The sequence below is a fragment of the Callithrix jacchus genome, chromosome 2 (assembly GCF_049354715.1).
Source record: "Callithrix jacchus isolate 240 chromosome 2, calJac240_pri, whole genome shotgun sequence".
NCBI lineage: Eukaryota > Metazoa > Chordata > Mammalia > Primates > Cebidae > Callithrix > Callithrix jacchus.
Genome location: NC_133503.1, coordinates 110,907,489 through 110,925,667, shown reverse-complemented (window position 1 = coordinate 110,925,667; position 18,179 = coordinate 110,907,489).

The following is an 18,179-nucleotide window of genomic DNA, read 5'->3' as shown; positions in this document are numbered from 1 at the left end:
AATGAGAATGGGTGAGATTTATTTTACAATTAATTCCAGCATTTAAATGAAAAAGGCAATATCTAAAATGGTGTTGTATTTCCTGTTCAAGTGAAGTTTTCCAGTGAATGATTCATCAGCTCTTTCACGTCTAGTTAGCAATAACTTCTTTCCTAAGATGTTTTACATTGAAGAGCTTTCCAAGTCACTACATCTTTGCACAAATTACACTCAATGAGAATTAAATTATCTCATGAAATATATTTTCACTCGAGTGGTAGCTGGCCAGACCTATATCCAAGTGATGATATTTCTAAGCTCTAGTTCTAACATCTAGAAATGTTAATTTCCCATTCAACAGAGGCTAACTAAATGCAATTTTAAAGTTGTTGTTAATAAATATTTAAAGTTCTAACTCCAAATCTCTGGAAATAGGAGTTTATTGAATTTTTGAAGTTTATTGACTCTTTTAGTCCAAAAAAGATTACTATATATTTTCTGTGTTAATTGAGCGCTTTGTTCAAAGACAGGATTTCCAACTTCTAACAGTTTAAATTCCTTTCACTTTCACAGTTAGATTGCTCTCTCACCCATTTGATGTGGTGGCAAATATATTTAATTCGACCTTGAGAATTTGAGTAATAGCCAATCCCTATCAAAATTTCTTCAAAAGTAATCCAAAGAAGTCAGTCTTGGCAAACTATCTTATTTTCCAGGAGGACTTGTCAGTTTATTTTTCATACAAAAAAATTGTTAAGATCATATTTGATACAGGTGCTTTATAATGTCTATATCTGATATGCCTGAAAAAGGTTAAATTATAACCTTAAAATGATAAAATGCTTCCCACTAACAGTAGTAATGTTGATAATTCCATTCCTGTATCTGCTCATTCTCTTCTACTTTTCATAGTCTCACTAAAACTAAATATTACATATTGTCTTGTACAATGCTAACATGGGTATATTTAGTGCATTGATTTGCTACAGGCTAAAGAGGGCCTTTTTAAGTTATTTTTTAGTTATTGCAACTTAAAAATATAATCAGAAATGTTTTTAAGCCTTTCTAGTGACAACATAAATTTAACACGATGTTCTGGAATTACTGCCTTTTTCCACTCCTTCCTCCAAATATTCTTCTGATTAGGTCTAAATTAGAACTACTTGATGCAAGAAAATATTTTCCTTGTCAAAAACTTGTCCTTCATCAAGTGTCAAAGAAGTAAATTCTTTGGAAGAGCAGTAAATTTTCTTTTCTAAATTTATTTTCAAGGTCCTGCATTCTATTATAATCTCAAGTTTCATAAAATGTTATTATTTGCTGTTGCTCAAAACATATGATGTGCCATCTTTAAAATGCCTGAAGATCTTTAAGATCCATATATAATGACTCTCCCTCTCTCCCTCTCTCTCCTCTCTCTCTCTCTCTACACACACACACACACACACACACACACACACACACATATATATATACACACACACACATAAATATATATAGCCATCTAACTGTGGAAGTAAATATATATATATATACTTTCAAATATATATATATGTGTGTGTGTATATGTATATATATATATACACATATATATTTAAAATATACATATATATTTGAATATACATATATATACAAATATATTGAATATGCAAATATATATATTGAATATATTGAATATACAAATATATATATATTTGATTTATATATATATATATATATTTGTACCAGTCTCACTAGTAGCAATTCATCATATTGAACTTACTTGGCAAATAAAAAATCATTATAAATCAAGCCCAGTGAAGAAAGAGAGTTATGCTGGAGAGAGAGACATTTGTGGGTAGAAATGAGAAATGGCAATATAAATTATTTTTCTCCATTGCACTATGAACAATCTTTCCTAATTTAGAATAAGAAATGTTATATTTAAAATAATCAAAGAAGCCATTTTTCACAAAGCTATTCAGAAATAAATATCAACTCAAATGTTGTCAAAATACATATTTATAGCAAACTTATTATTCTTCTTTTAGTGACAGCTTAGGAATTAATCATATCAAAGGACACATTGCCTCACTGCTTTCTCAAGAGCATTTTCCTGAACTTTATTCTTAACTCATAACATGAGGGTTAATATAACCAATTTATGTCTTTGACTATATTACTCCCAAAATTCAAACTCTGCAATCATTATTTAAATATTAAATTCTGATTGTATACAACATACTAATTATGCTGTATCAATAATTACACTAATTTGGGCAAAAAATAAGAAATACATTACATGTATTTGGCTGATTAGTTAAAATAAGCTCTTTCTAAGACTTTCTATTTTGGGGACATATTATTTCCTATTATAATTGTTTAAAAAACTGCCTAACATTTGGTTATCCTCTTCTCTTAGTCACCAGTCACATCAACATTTTACTTTTTCTCTCTATTGTAGGAACATAGTTCCCTAGGATGTAGCATTTAGTTAAATAGCTTAGTCTCTGAAATAGTTGGATCTTTTCCTTTCATTGGAAATGTGGGGTTGACTTCTTCATCTTCAAATTACAATTATTCTATTCATAGCCATCTAATAAATGAATTATACCTGTGTACTCTAGGTTGCCCATAAGAAAATCCTTGGAAGAGCTTTTATTGTGCTTCTGAGTAATCACTCCATCACTTGCTTTATCTTTGTTAACCTGATCTATGCTCTCTTTTCCCAAAAAATTATTTTTTAACTAAATTTTCCAATATTTAATTTATTTTATAATGAGTTACTTATATGCTTAAGTTGATTGTGAACATGTTTTAAGCTGGATTCAGTGGAACTGAGAAAATGCTTGACACAAAAATGGACTAGGAATATCAAATGACTTATTGCTTCTGTAAAATAAATTGTTTTTCTTTTCATTTCTGAATTATGGCAGTAACAATGTATCCAAAGCAGGAAATTTGAAGATTTAGTTAAGACAGGCTTCTACTTGGGGACTTCCACGGAGCCTGTCCCATTTCCAACTCTTGAACAAATCTTGCACTGTGGAAAACAATACAAAAACTAATAATAATTTAAAAATCCAGAAAATAAACCCAATAATGATAGCAGAGAAATATATGATAATAATATTTTCCATAATTTTGATAAAAATAGGGGCTAATTATACTGACAGAATTTCCCATGTAGATGTAAAAATTACAAACCTTTAGTCATATGTATATATTTTTTAAAAATAGTGCATGATTCTTAATGACAATGACAGATATGATTAATGCTGAAGAACTGTGTAAAGTATCTATCACTGCCTTCACTAACTCATTTGCAATATTTAGACATTTGAAAGAACTATGTTTAAAAATTGTGCACAATAATCACAAATATTACACAGATGAGAAAATTGCAGGAATATAGAGAAAAAAATATACTAATGATAAGAAGTTACTGCAGGTTCATGAAAATATTGTTTGTGATACAAAATGAGGTTTCTAATTTTTAAAAAAACATTCCATTGAAACTTATTATCAATGCAAAAAATTAACCACATTATAGTTACTATTTTCTGTAATAGATTTCAAGTACAATTTTACTTGTCTTGTTTTAATTATAGAAATAAAATATACATATATACTTTGAGTCACAAATATATGATTTGTTCATATTATGAGCAAAAATATCTACATTCTTTTAAAACAATAATTTTTTAAATGTCTTTGGCTGTGGGATATGTTTTTCAAATAAAATTTTGCTTTTAAAATAAAGATGCTTATAGTACCATCCCACTTACAAATGAGAACATATGGTGTTTGGTTTTCAGTTCTTGTGTTAGTTTGCTGAGAATGATGGTTTCCAGCTTCATCCATGTCCCTGCAAAGGACATGAACACCTTTTTTATGGCTGCATAGTATTCCATGGCGTATATATGCCACATTTTCTTTATCCAGTCTATCATTGATGGGCATTTGGATTGGTTCCAAGTCTTTGCTATTGTGAATAGTGCTGCAATAAATATACATGTACATGTGTCTTTACAGTAGAATGATTTGTAATCCTTTGAGTATATACCCAGTAATGGGATTGCAGGGCCAAATGGTATTTCTAGTCCTAGATCCTTGAGGAATCACCACACTGTCTTCCACAATGGTTGAACTAATTTACATTTCTATCAACAGTGTAAAAGCGTTCCTATTTCTCCACATTCTCTTTAGCATCTGTTGTTTCCTGACTTTTTAATTATCATATCTAATTGTAATTTTGATCTGCATTTCTCTAATGACCAGTGATGAGCTTTTCTTCATGTCTTTGTTGCCTGCTTAAATGTCCTCTTTTGAACGTGTCTATTCATATCCTTCACCCACTTTTTGATGGGGTTGTTTGTTTTTTTTTTTCTGGTAATATTTTTTAAGTTCTTTGTAGATTCTGGATTTTATACCTTTGTCAGATGGATAGGTTGCAAAAATTTTCTCCCATTCTGTAGGTTGCCTGTTCACTCTGATGATAGTTTCTTTTGCTGTGCAGAAGGTCTTTAGTTTAATTAGGTCCCATTTGTCAATTTTGGCTTTCGTTGCTATTGTTTTTGGTGTTTTAGTCATGAAGTCTTTGCCTTTGCCTATGTCCTGAGTGATATTTCCTAGGTTTTCTTCCAGGAATTTTATGATTTTAGGTCTTATTTTTAAGTGTTTAATTCATTTTGAGGTAATTTTTGTATAAGGTTTAAGGAAGAGGTACAGTTTCAGTTTTCTGCATATGGCTAGTCAGTTTTCCCAACAACATTTATTTAACAGGGAATCCTTTATTCATTGCTGTTTTTTCAGATTTGTCAAAGATCAGATGGTTGTAGATATGTGGTGTTATTTTTGAGGTCTCTGTTCTGTTCAATTGGTTTATATTTCTGTTTTGGTACCAGTAGCATGTTGTTTTGGTTACTGTAAACTCGTAGTATAGTTTGAAGTCAGTGTGATGACTCCAGCTTTGTTCTTTTAGCTTTGTTCTTTTAGCCTTGGCTACACAGGCTCTCTTTGGTTCCATATAAAATTTAAAGTAGATATTCTAATTCTGTGAAAAAAATCAATGGTAGTTTGCTGGGGACAGTATTTAATCTATAAATTGCTTTGGGCAGTATGTTCATTTTTACTATATTGATTCCTCCTATCCATGAGGATGAAGTGTTTTTCCATTTCTTTGTGTCCTCTCTTACTTCCTTGAGCAGTAGTTTGTATATTTCCTTGAAGAGTTCCTTCACATACCTTGTAAGTTGTATTCTTAGGTACTTTATTTCCTTTGTAGCAATTGTGAGTGGGAGTTCACTCCTGATTTTTGCTCTCTGTTTCTATTATTTGTGTATAGGAATGCTTGTGATTTTTGCACATTGATTTTGTGTCTTGAGATTTTGCTGAAGTTGTTTATCAGCTTAAGATTTTGGGATGAGAACATGAGGTTTTCTAAATATACAATCATGGCATCTGCAAACAGAGACAATTTTACTTTCTTTCTTCCTATTTGAATACCCTTTATTTCTTTGTCTTTCCCAATTACCCTAATCAGAACTTCCAATATTATGTTGAATATGAGTGGTGAGAGAGGGCTCCTTGTCCTGTGTCAGTTTTCAAAGTGAATCCTTCCAGCTTTTGCCCCTTCAGTATGATATTGGCTGTGGGTTTGTCATAAATAACTCTTATTATTTTGAAATATGTTCCATCAATACCTAGTTTATTGAGAGTTTTTTGCATGAAATGGTGTTGAATTTTATCAAAGGTCTTTTCTGGATCTATTGAGATAATCACGTTGTTTTTGTCATTGATTCTGTGATAGATTATGTTTATGGATTTGTATATGTTGAACCAGCCTTGTATCCAAGTTGGGATGAAGCCAACTTGATCATGGTGGATAAGCTTTTAATGTGCTGCTAGATTCAGTTTGTCAATATTTTATTGAGGATTTTCATATACATGCTCATCAGGAATATTGGCCTGTCTTTTTTAGTTGTGTCTCTGCCAGGTTTTGGTATCAGGATGAGGCTGGCATCATAAAATGAGTTAGCGAGAAGTCCCTTTTTTCTACTGATTGGAATAGTTTCAGAAGTAATGGTACCAACTCCCCTTAGTACCTCTGGTAGAATTCAACTGTGACTCTGTCTGGTCCCGGGCTTTTTTTGGTTGGTAGGCTATTAATCACTGCCTCAATTTCAGAACTTGTTATTGACATATTCAGGGATTTATCTTCTTCCTGATTTAGTCTTGAGTGGGTGTATGGGTCCAGGAATTTATCAATTTCGTTGAGATTTTCTAGTTTATTTGCATGGAGGTGTTTATAGTATTCTCTGATGGTAGATTGTATTTTGTGGGATCAATAATGATAGCCCATTCATCATTTTTTATTGTGTCTATTTGATTCTTCTCTGTTTTCTTCTTTATTAATCTGGTTAGCAGGCTATCTATTTTGTTGATCTTTTCTAAAAACTGGCTCCTGGACTAGTTGATTTTTTGAAGGGTCTTTCATTTGTCTATCTCCTTCAGTTCTATGCTGATCTTAGTTATTTCTTGTCTTCTGATAGCTTTTGAATTTGCTTGTGCTTGCTTCTCTAGTTCGTTTAATTGTGATGTGATGGTGTCAATTTTAGATCTCCTTTCTCTTATGATCATTTAGTGCTATAAATTTCTCTCCAAACACTGCTTTGGCTGTCTACTAGAGATTCTGATACATTGTGTCTTTCTTCTCATTGTTATGTGAGAATTTTATCTTGTCATTCAAAATAACCTAGCTGGTTATTTTGTCCATTACTTGACACAGTTTCTTCACAGTATCCATGGTCTTTACAATTTGCTGTATTTTTATAGGGCTTATACCAGTTTTTCCTTTCCATGTTTAGTGCTTTCATCAGGAGCTCTTGTAAGGCAGGCCTTGTGGTGACAAAATCTCTCAACATTTGCTTGTCTGTGAAAGATTTTATTTCTCCTCCGCTTATGAAGCTTAGTTGGGCTGGATATGAAATTCTGGATTGAAAATTTTCTTTCTTTTTTTTTTTTTTGAGATGGAGTTTCACTCTTGTTACCCAGGCTGGAGTGGAATGGTGCAATCTTGGCTCACTGCAACCTCTGCTTTCTGGGTTCAGGCAATTCTCCTGCCTCAGTCTCCTGAAAATTCTTTTCTTTAAGAATGTTGAATATTGGCCCACTCTCTCATGTGATTTGTAAGGTTTCTGCTAATAGTTCTGTAGTAGTCTGATGAGCTTCCCTTTGTGGGTAGTCAGACCTTTCTCTTGCTGCCCTTAACATTTTTTCCTTCATTTCAACCTTTGCAAATCTGATGATTATGTGTCTTCTGGTTGCTCTCAAAATCGAAGGCTAAATATACTTTTGGTGATGGCAAATGCCAGTTTTTGACTGATTGCACATTTGGATCAGAAAAATATGCTCTTGTCCACCCAAAAAGTATGGAAATATCCCTGTCCCTACTGAGATAGCCTGCCATGTGGTATTAGCCTGTACCAGAATGGGCTGATTGGGTTTGAGATGCTTAGCATGGTAAAAGTTTTGCACTGTTGTCTCCCATAGCATTTCCCTCCTATTGGGGATCCAAAATGTACTATAAAAATGGGACCCTTATTTTTGGGAATTTGTTTTTGCCTTTTAGCTGTGCCTAGTAATTAGGCCCTAGAAATTGTGTGCTTTCCTGGTCCTGTTCCTTGAAGATCTCTACTCTGAAGCCAATTTAAAAAATTAACAAATGGCAAATGAAAAATTCTGCAATCCTGGATCTTCCTCTGTCTGTTTGCATGGTTATGTATGTGTTGCCTTTGTGAGATACATATATATATGTACATATATATATGTGTATATATATGCACATATATGCATATATGTGTATGTGTATATATATATACACACATATATAAAAGCATATATACATATATGTGAGTATATATATATAGCAGCTCTAATTTATTGGCTTAAAGAAAAATCAGGAGGAAGATCCAAGATGGCCATTTAGAAACAGCTCAGGATTGCAGCTCCCAGTGAAAGTGCTGAGGGTGAGTGGATGCCACATTTCCAGATGGATTTTTATTGCCCACAGACTGGGAGATTCCCAGGCAGAGGAGCCCCACCAGCTGCCAGCGTGGGTGTTTTGGCCAGTGCAGCTGCTTTGTCGGCGCCCCGGCATGGCAATTCTCCATACAAAATACACTGGTCTGGGTACCCTTTTAGCTGGCAATTCAAACCCCAGGAAGTTGCCCATTCATCTGATTAAAAAGGGGACTGCACAGGAGCCAGGTCAGGAGATTCCAGGGCAAAAAAACACCATGAATCTCAGCGCCGCCGTTTAAGCCAGCACAGTGAGTCACTGCACAGGAAATCACACAGATCCCGGTGCCTTTTCAACAGGCGACTGGAACACCTGGGAGACAGTCAACTGTTCAACTGGAAAAAAAAAGGCTCTGAGGCAGGGAGCCAGGTGATAAGGCTCGGCTGGTCCCAGCCCTACAAAAGAACAGCACTCAGAAACTCTCTGGATTGAGAGTTTCACAGCAAGCACAGCTGAACCCGGGACAGTCCAGCTCAGTGGAGGAGGGGCATCCATCATTACCGAGGCACTCCACCACTATGTAGGTAGTCTACCATTGCTGAGACCACCTGCCATTGCCAAGGCAACCTGCCATTACAGAGAGGGACTGCCAATACAGAGGTGGGCCACCATTGCTGAGGCAGTTCTAACCACCCTCATATAAATAGGACTGCAGGGATGTTCACATGGCAGCTGAGCAGAGACCACAGCAGCTCAGCAAATTCTCTGCAGGCAGACAGTGACTAGGCTGCCTCCTTGCTAGGCAGGGCAGCCCTGAAAAAAAAGGGAGCAGCAGAATGGAAACTTGTAAATAAAGCCCTAACTCCCTGGGACAGAGTACCTGGGAACAAGAAGCGATTTATGAGTTCTGCTGCAGCAGACCCAAACAAACCTGCCCAGCAGCTCTGAATGAAGCACATAGCTCACAGCTCAGCATTTGAGCTCCTATAAAAAACAGACTGTCTCCTCAAGCAGCTCCCTGACCCCCATATATCCAAAGAGTCACCTCATAAAGGAGAGATCAGACTGACATTTGGCAACCGCCAAATCTTTATCCTTCTGAGACAAAGATAGCAGAAGAAGAAACTGGTAGCAACCCCTATGGTTCAGCAGCTGCTGCAGGTCATCCCAAGGTAAGCAGGGACTGGAGTGGACCTCAGTGGTCCTACAGCAGAGGGGCCAGACTGTTAGAAGGAAAAATAAGAAACAGAAATAACTTCATCATCAACTGGATGTCCACTCAGAGACCCAATCTGAAACTCAGCAACTACAAAGATGACAGGTGGATAAATCCACAAAGATGGGAAGAAACCAGTGCAAAAAGGAAGAAAACACCTGAAACCAGAACACCTATCCTCCTACAAGGGATCACAACTCCTCACCAGCAAGGGAAGAAGGTTGGATGGAGAATAAGTGTGATGAAATGACAGAATCAGACTTCAGAAAGTGGGTAATGAGAAAATAACATGTTGTAACCCAATGGAAAGAAACTAAGAACCTTAAAAAGATTTGACAAAATGCTAATGAGAATGGACAACTTAGAAATATAAGTGAATTGATGGATCTGAAAAACAAAACACAAGAACTTCACGAAGCATGCACAAATTTCAACAGCCAAATTGACCAAGCAGAAGAAAGGATATCAGAGGTCGAGGATCAACTCAATGAAATAAAATGAGAAGGCAAGATTAGAGAAAAAAGCATAAAAAGGAATGAACAAACTCTCCAGGAAATATGGGACTATGTGAAGAGACCTAATCTACATTTGATAGGTGTACCTGAATGTGATGAAGAGAATGAATCCAAGCTGGAAAATACTCTTCAGGATATTATGCAGGAAAACTTCTTCAACCTAGCAAGGCAGGCTAATATTCAAGTCCTGAAATTACAGAGAACACCACAAAGATATTTCTCAATAAGAGCAACCTCAAGGCACGTAATCATCAGATTCACCAGGGTTGAAATGAAGGAGAAAATGCTAAGGGAAGCCAGAGAGAAAGGTCGGGTTACCCACAAAGGGAAGCCCATCAGACTCACAGCAGATCTCTCAGCAGAAACCCTACAAGCTAGAAGAGAGTGGGGGCTGATATTTAACATTCTTAATGAAAAGAATTTTCAACCCAGAATTTCATATCCAGCCAAACGAAGCTTCATAAGTGAAGGAAAAATAAAATCCTTTGTGAACAAGCAAGTACTCAGAGATTTTGTCACCACCAGGCCTGCTTTACAAGAGCTCCTGAAAGAGGCACTACACACAGAAAGGAGCAACCAGAAACATCCACTCCAAAAACATACCAAATGGTAAAGAGCATGAACACAATGAAGAATCCGCATTGACTAATGGGGAAAACAGCCAGCTACCATCAAAATGGCAGTATCAAATTCACACATAACAATATTAACCCTAAATGTAAATGGACTAAATGCCCCAATCAAAAGACACAGACTAGCAAATTGAACAAAAAGCCAAAACCCATCAGTGTGCTGTATCCAGGAAACCCATCTCACATGCAAGGATACAGAAAGGCTCAAAATAAAGGGATGGAGGAAGATTTACAAAGCAAATGGAGAGTCAAAAAAGCAGAAGTTGCAATTCTTATCTCTGATAAAATAGACTTTAAAGCAACAAAGATCAAAAGAGACGAAGAATAACATTACATAATGGTAAAAGGATCAATGCAACAAGAAGAGCTAACATTCCTAAATATATACACACCCAATACAGGAGCACCCATATACATAAGGCAAGTTCTTAATGACTCACAAAGAGACTTAAACTCCCACACAAAAATAGTGGGAGACTTTAGCACCTCATTGTTAATATTAGACAGATCAACCAGACAGAAAATTAACAAGGATATCCAGGACTTGAACTCAGACTTGGAACAAGCAAACCTAATAGACATTTACAGAACTCTCCACCCCAAATTCACAGAATATACATTCTTCTCAGCACTACATCACACCTACTCTAAAATTGACCACATAATTGAAAGTAAATCACTCCTCAGCAAATGCAAAGAATTGCAATTATAACAAAAAGTCTCTCAGACAACAGTGCAATCAAATTAGAACTCAGAATTCAAAAACTAACTCAGAACTGCACAGCTCATCGACACTGAACAACTTGCTATTGAATGTTGAGTGGATAAACGATGAAGTGAAGGCAGAAATAAAGATGTTCTTTGAAGAAAGACACAACATACCAGAAGGTCTTGGACACATGTAAAGTGGTCTCTAGAGAAAAGTATATAGCAATAAGTGCCCACATGAGAAGCAAGGAGAGACGTAAAATTGACACCCTATTATCAAATTTGAAAGAGCTAGAGGAGCAAGATCAAAAAAACTCAAAACCTAGCAGAAGACAAAAAATAACTAAGATCAGAGCAGAACTGAAGGAGATAGAGACACGAAAAACCCTTCAGAAAATCAATAAATCAAGGAGCTGGTTTTTCAAAGAGATAAACAAAATAGACAGACCACTAGCCAGATTAATAATAATAAAAAAAGAGAGATTAATCAAAATGAAGCAATGAAAACAATAAAGGGGATATCACCACAGATTCCACAGAAATTCAAACCATCATCAGAGATTGTTACAAGTGACTCTATGCACATAAACTAGTAAACCTGGAAGAAATGGATAAATTCCTGGAAACTTGCCTCCTTCCAAGCCTAACCCAGGAAGAAGTCAAAACCCTGAATAGACCAATAACAAGGTCTGAAGTTGAGGCAGCAATTAAGAGCCTACCACCAAAAAAAGCCCAGGTACAGACGGGTTCACAGCTGAATTCTACCAGACATACAAAGAGGAGCTGATACCATTCCTTCTGAAACTATTCCAAATAATCCAAAAAGAGGGAATTCTTCCCAAATCATTTTATGAGACCAACATCATCCTGATCCCAAAACCTGGCAGAGACTCAACAAGAAAAAAAAACTTCAGGCCAATATCCATGGTGAGCATAGATGCAAAAATCTTCAATAAAATACTTGCAATCTGATTGCAACAGCACATCAAAAAGCTTATCCACCATGATCAAGTAGAATTCATCCCGGGGTGCAAGGCTGGTTCAACATACACAAGTCTATAAATGTAATTCACCACGTAAACAGAACAAAAGACAAAAAAACACATGATTATCTCAATTGATGCAGAGAAGGCCTTTGACAAAACTCAACAGCCCTTTATGCTAAAAACCCTCAATAAACTCGGTATTGACTGAACATATCTCAAAATAATAAAACCTATTTATGACAAACCAACATCCAATATTATACTGAATGGGCAAAAACTGGAAGCATTCCCTTTGAAATCTGGCACTAGACAAGGATGCCCTCTCTAACCACTCCTATTCAATATAGTACTGGAAGCCCTAGCCAGAGCAATCAGACAAGAAAACGAATTAAAAAGTATTCAAATAGGAAAGGAGGAAGTCAAATTGTCTCTTTTTGCAGACGACATGATAATATATCTAGAAGACCTCATTGCCTCAGCCCAAAATCTCCTGAAACTGATAAGCAACTTCAGCAAAGTCTCAGGATACAAAATCAATGTGCAAAAACCACAAGCATTCCTATACACCAATAACAGACTTAAAGAGAGCCAAATCAAAAATGAACTGCCATTCACAATTGCTACAAGAGAATAAAATACCTTGGAATACAACTCACAAGGAATGTAAGGGACCTCTTCAAGGAGAACTACAAACCACTGCTCAAAGAAATCAGAGAGGACACAAACAGATGGAGAAACATTCCATGTTCATGGTTAGGAAGAATCAATATCATGAAAATGGCCATACTGCCCAAAGTAATTTACAGATTCAACACTATCCCCATCAAGCTACCAATGACCTTCTTCACAGGACTGGAAAAAACCATCTTAAACTTTATATGGAACCAAAAGAGAGCCTGCATAGCCAAGTCAATTCTAAGCATAAAGAACAAAGTGGGAGGCGTCACACTACCGGACTTCAAACTATACTACAAGCTACAGTAATCAAAACAGCATGGTATTGGTACCAAAACAGAGATATGGACCAATGGAACAGAACAGAGGCTTCGGAGACAATACAACATATCTACAACCATCCTATCTTTGACAAACCTGACAAAAACTAGCAATGGGGAAAGGATTCCCTGTTTAATAAATGGTGTTGGAAAACTGGCTAGCCATGTGCAGGAAGCAGAAACTGGACCCCTTCCTGATGCCTTACACTAAAATTAACTCCAGATGCATTAAAGACTTAAACGTAAGAGCTAACAGCATAAAAACCCTAGAAGAAAATCTAGGCAAAACTATTCAGGACATAGGCTTAGGCAAGGACTTCATGACCAAAACACCAAAACCATTGGCAACAAAAGCCAAAATAGACAAATGGGACCTAATCAAACTCCACAGCTTCTGTATGGCAAAAGAAACAGTCAGTAGAGTGAATTAGCAACCAACAAAATGGGAAAAATTTTTGCAGTCTACTCATCTGACAAAGGGCAGATATCCAGAATTTACAAAGAACTAAAACAGATTTGCAAGAAAAAACCAAACAAGCCCATTCAAAAGTGGCCAAAGGATATGAACAGACACTTTACAAAAGAAGACATACATGAGACCAACAAACATATGAAAAAATGCTCATCATCGCTGGTCATTAGAGAAATGCAAATCAAAACTGCATTGAGATACCATCTCATGCCAGTTAGAATGGTGATCATTAAAACATCTGGAGACAACGGATGCTGGAGAGGATGTGGAGAAGTAGGAACACTTTTACACTGTTGGTGGGAGTGTAAATTAGTTCAACCATTGTTGAAGACAGTGTGGCAATTCCTCAAGGATCTAGAAATAGAAATTCCATTTGACCCAGCAATCCCATTACTGGGTTTTTATCCAAAGGATTATAAATCATTCTAGTATAAGGACACATGCACACGAATGTTCATTGCAGCACTGTTTACAATAGCAAAGACCTAGAACCAACCCAAATGCCCATCGATAATAGACTGGACAGGGAAAATGTGGCACATATACACCAGGGAATATTATGCAGCCCTCGAAAATGATGAGTTTGTGTCCTTTGTAGGGACATGGATGAACCTGGAAACCATCATTCTCAGCAAACTGACACAAGAGCAGAAAATTAAACACCACATGTCCTCACTCATAGGTGGGTGTTGAACAATGAGAACACATGGACACATGGAGGGGATCACTACACACTGGCGTCTGTTGGGGGGAAATAGGGGAGAGACAGCAGGGGGTGGGGAATTGGGGAGAGATACCATGGGGAGAAATGCCAGATATAGGTGATGGGGAGGGAGGCAGCAAATCACACTTTCATGTGTGTACCTATGCAACAATCTTGCATGTTCTTCACCTGTACCCCAAAATCTAAAACACAATTTTAAAAAAAAGAAATTAAGTCAAAAAAAAAAAAAGAAAATTCAAATATTTTGTCAGAAAAACAGAACTAATGCCTTCTAGTTCATGTGACTTCAGTGTTAGGAAATAAAGAGTTTTGAAGATTATAGGTAAAATCAAGACATTTGGTCTAAATCGGGCAGGTCAAATATTAGGTTAGGCCTGGGGACATGTGAAATTAGCTCTCCCCCTAGCTATGCTCAAAAGACTTATTAGCACTTCTGTCTGATGTCCTAGGCTCCAAACCTAATATGTAATTAAAATTGCTTACTAACCAGACTTTTTATGAAAAGTTGCTAAGGGTTAACAGTGTATCAGGAACTTGAAACTACTGAAGAAACAGTTTTACATGCAAGGTGTGTAAGAAAAGTAAAATGTTATTTTACTATAAGATTATAAGAAGGCATATGAATGTAAATTTTTGCCTTATTTAGAGGACTAAAGAATTATTTTAAATTAGATAGGACAAAGCTAAATGTTTGAGCAGATTGTGTAAGGTTTGTGAAAAATTAATTGTAAAAGAGATTCTGTGTATGAACATATTGACTAAATTTAAGGCAGTATTGTGCATTTTTTCCCATAAATTTAACATTGAAATAAAAGCATAACAGGGTTGTTTTTGGAACGCTGATCTGCTTCTTAACAAAAATTGAAAAGGGTTATAAAATGTTTATGAGAATCTCACCTATGAACAAACTGATTAAGATTGAATAGATTATTCTATAAGGTTTTGTTTAAAAATGGAATGATATTAATAGTACACTAATGCAAGGGTAAAATTTGGGTTTTTCTTGAATAAGGGTTTCAAGTGACATTAAAGGATAATGAAAGATTTTTGTTTGCTTTTACAGTAAATTACCGTAAAAAGAAGGGAAAGACAAGAGACAGATTTTTTTTGGAAAGCTAAGTCTTCCCTCTGTAAATGATAAAATGTTTTTGCCTTTCTTAAAATTTTGAGTTAACATTTTGGCTAAATGAATGGCTTACGTTGACCTGGAAATCTATTTTATTATGTCAAGTGTTTTAAACCTTTAACATATTTGGTCAAAAAAGGGAAATTTTTTAAAACAATGGAAGGCCATTGTTTTGGACTGAGCTTAGATACTAGGCCCCAAACCAATATGGTATCATCCATCTTAAATGGGGCATAATCAAACTAAGATTTAAGGAAACACAGAAATCCTAGAATAAACCCGGTTTTTGTTTTTCTTATGTAAACAGTACATTGCAGCATAAGGAGGTACCTTCTACTTGGTCCTTGTTCTACCTCACAAAACCCTCTGTTATACTGTTTACAAGTGGGGTTCAAAGTCAATGGGGATAGTGACATCAATAACTAAAATTTTGGTCAATCTTTCAAGATTGAGAAGATGATCAAAAGGTGGGAATTGTTAAAACAAGTTTTAGCCTAAAGCTTCTTCTTTACATATTTAAGTTCGGCCTAAAGGTTTCTCTGTATATCATGAACTACAGCAAGTAGAGGCATAACCAGGCTGTAGCCTACACTTGTACCAATAACTGAGTTTTGCCAATTAAATGCAGCCAACTGTTCAAACCATGTTCAAATAAGGCAAATGTCAAACTGTAATCAGTCCACCTGTTTTTATACCTCATTTCCGTTTTCTGTACATCATTTTTCTTTTTCTGTCCATAACTTTTCTTCTACCATGTGGCTACGCTGAAGTCTCTGAGCCTACTCTGGCTCAGAAAGCTGCCCAATTCACAAACTGTTCATTGCTCAATTCAACTCTTTTAAATTTAATTCAACTGAAGTTTTTTTTTCTTTTATCAAAGGATACTGTGTGGTCTGCTGGTGGGTTTCACTATTTATGCATAATCATTTTGGCTGTGGTGCATTCCCACTTTATTTCTGCAGTGGAAGCTACCTAACATTGCTTTTCCATTTTATTCTTTTTTATTTGATTTTTCTACCGACCTATTCCATCATCCCTGTGATTTACATTTTTGAACAGTAAGCATTCTTGGGAACTCTTCATATTCCTACATTGAGGAAAGGGATGTTTGAGCCTTTTTAATAGTGGCAATAATACATGGCTGATAAACTAACCAGAAACTGTGTTTTATTGCTACACATTCCAGTTGTTATTATGGATATATTATTTAATAAACAAAGAAGCAAGCTTGCATGATGTCAAAGCTCACTCATGAGATTAATTCCTATGGTGGAAGAGGGAAAAAATCCTATAGTCAGCTACTAAATAAGTGGCAGAGAATATATATATATATATATATATATATATATTTAATCAGAGAATATGACTGGAAGGGAAAGGAAGAAGTAATTTATTTAAAGTACTAATTTTACTGTGTTTTTTATTATATTGTTCCATACTAAAAAATAGAGCTTTTTTTTTTTTTTTAACTTGTAAAGTTCTGTTTTCTTACCTCTAAGTGACAGTGATGAATTTTGAAGGCCTCTTTTCATGAGGTGGTTTCAGTTCTATATAACCATTGCTTGGGAGTTTTTTGAAGAGTCTTTCAAGCTTGGTATCATTTACAATATTAGGAGTCATCTTATATAAACTTCCATGTACTTCTCAGAATTTTGTGTTGGTTTCATCTTATAAACTGATTTGATAGTTTGATGACAGTGTAGCATAATATTCTTTAATGTCAAATATGTTGGAATACTTACCAACTGCCAAGCTTGCTGTAATTCCAGCTGGGTTTCAGATATTTTAAAATTCTGTTATTAATTTTTTCAATTCTTTTGACCATTCTTATGACTTGAAAAATCTGCATGTAACTTTGGACCCATAATTATAGTTTAAAATGTAATTTAAATGTTAATATATTTAAAACTGAAGAAATAATAAATTATAATAAAAAGCATAATAGTCAGACATTTCAGAGTTGTTTTTATTTCCCATCATGGAACACCTGAATGAACTTAAACAATTAAAATATGTATTTTAACCTATGGAACTATTTATAAATTTATGAACCACAAATTTGCTAGGAAGTTTAACAGTTTTATAAGTCATTTTTTAAGCAACCATATTAAAGAAAAATATGTTGTTAGTATGTGCCAGGCTTATTTTCCAAAACGCTATTTCTGTGAGCATCTGTGACTTGGAAAAAAAGCCCCACCTTCCACCTTTCCCTCTGTGTGAAAAACAAATCTGTGCCTTCGCATGCAATGCCTTTTTGCCTGATACAAAAACAGTGCTTCATTGAAGTTAAAACATGGGCTTTGAGTCAGGACGGCTATTATTAAGAAATCAAAAAATTATCACTAATCATCAGAGAGATGCAAATAAAAATCACAGTGAGATACCATCTCACACCAGTCATAATGGCTATTGTTAAAATGACAAAAAAATAACAGGTGCTGGTGAGGTTGCAGAGAAAAGGGAATGCTTATACACTGTCATTGAAAACGTAAATTTGTTCAGGTATTGTCAAAAACAATGTAGCAATTTCTCAAACAGCTAAAAACAGTAATTGCTTTCAGTCTAGCCATACCATTCCTGGGTATGTATATCCAAAGGAATATAATTTTTTTAACCATAAAGACACATGTATGCGAATGTTCCTTGCAGCACTTTTCACAATAGCAAAGACATAGGATGAACGTATATATATCCAAATGTTCCTTGCAGCACTTTTCCCAATAGCAAAGATATAGAATCAACCTATATGTCTCTCAATGACAGATTGGATAAAAAATGTGGTACCTATACACCACAGAATACTATGCAGCCATAAAAAAGGAAA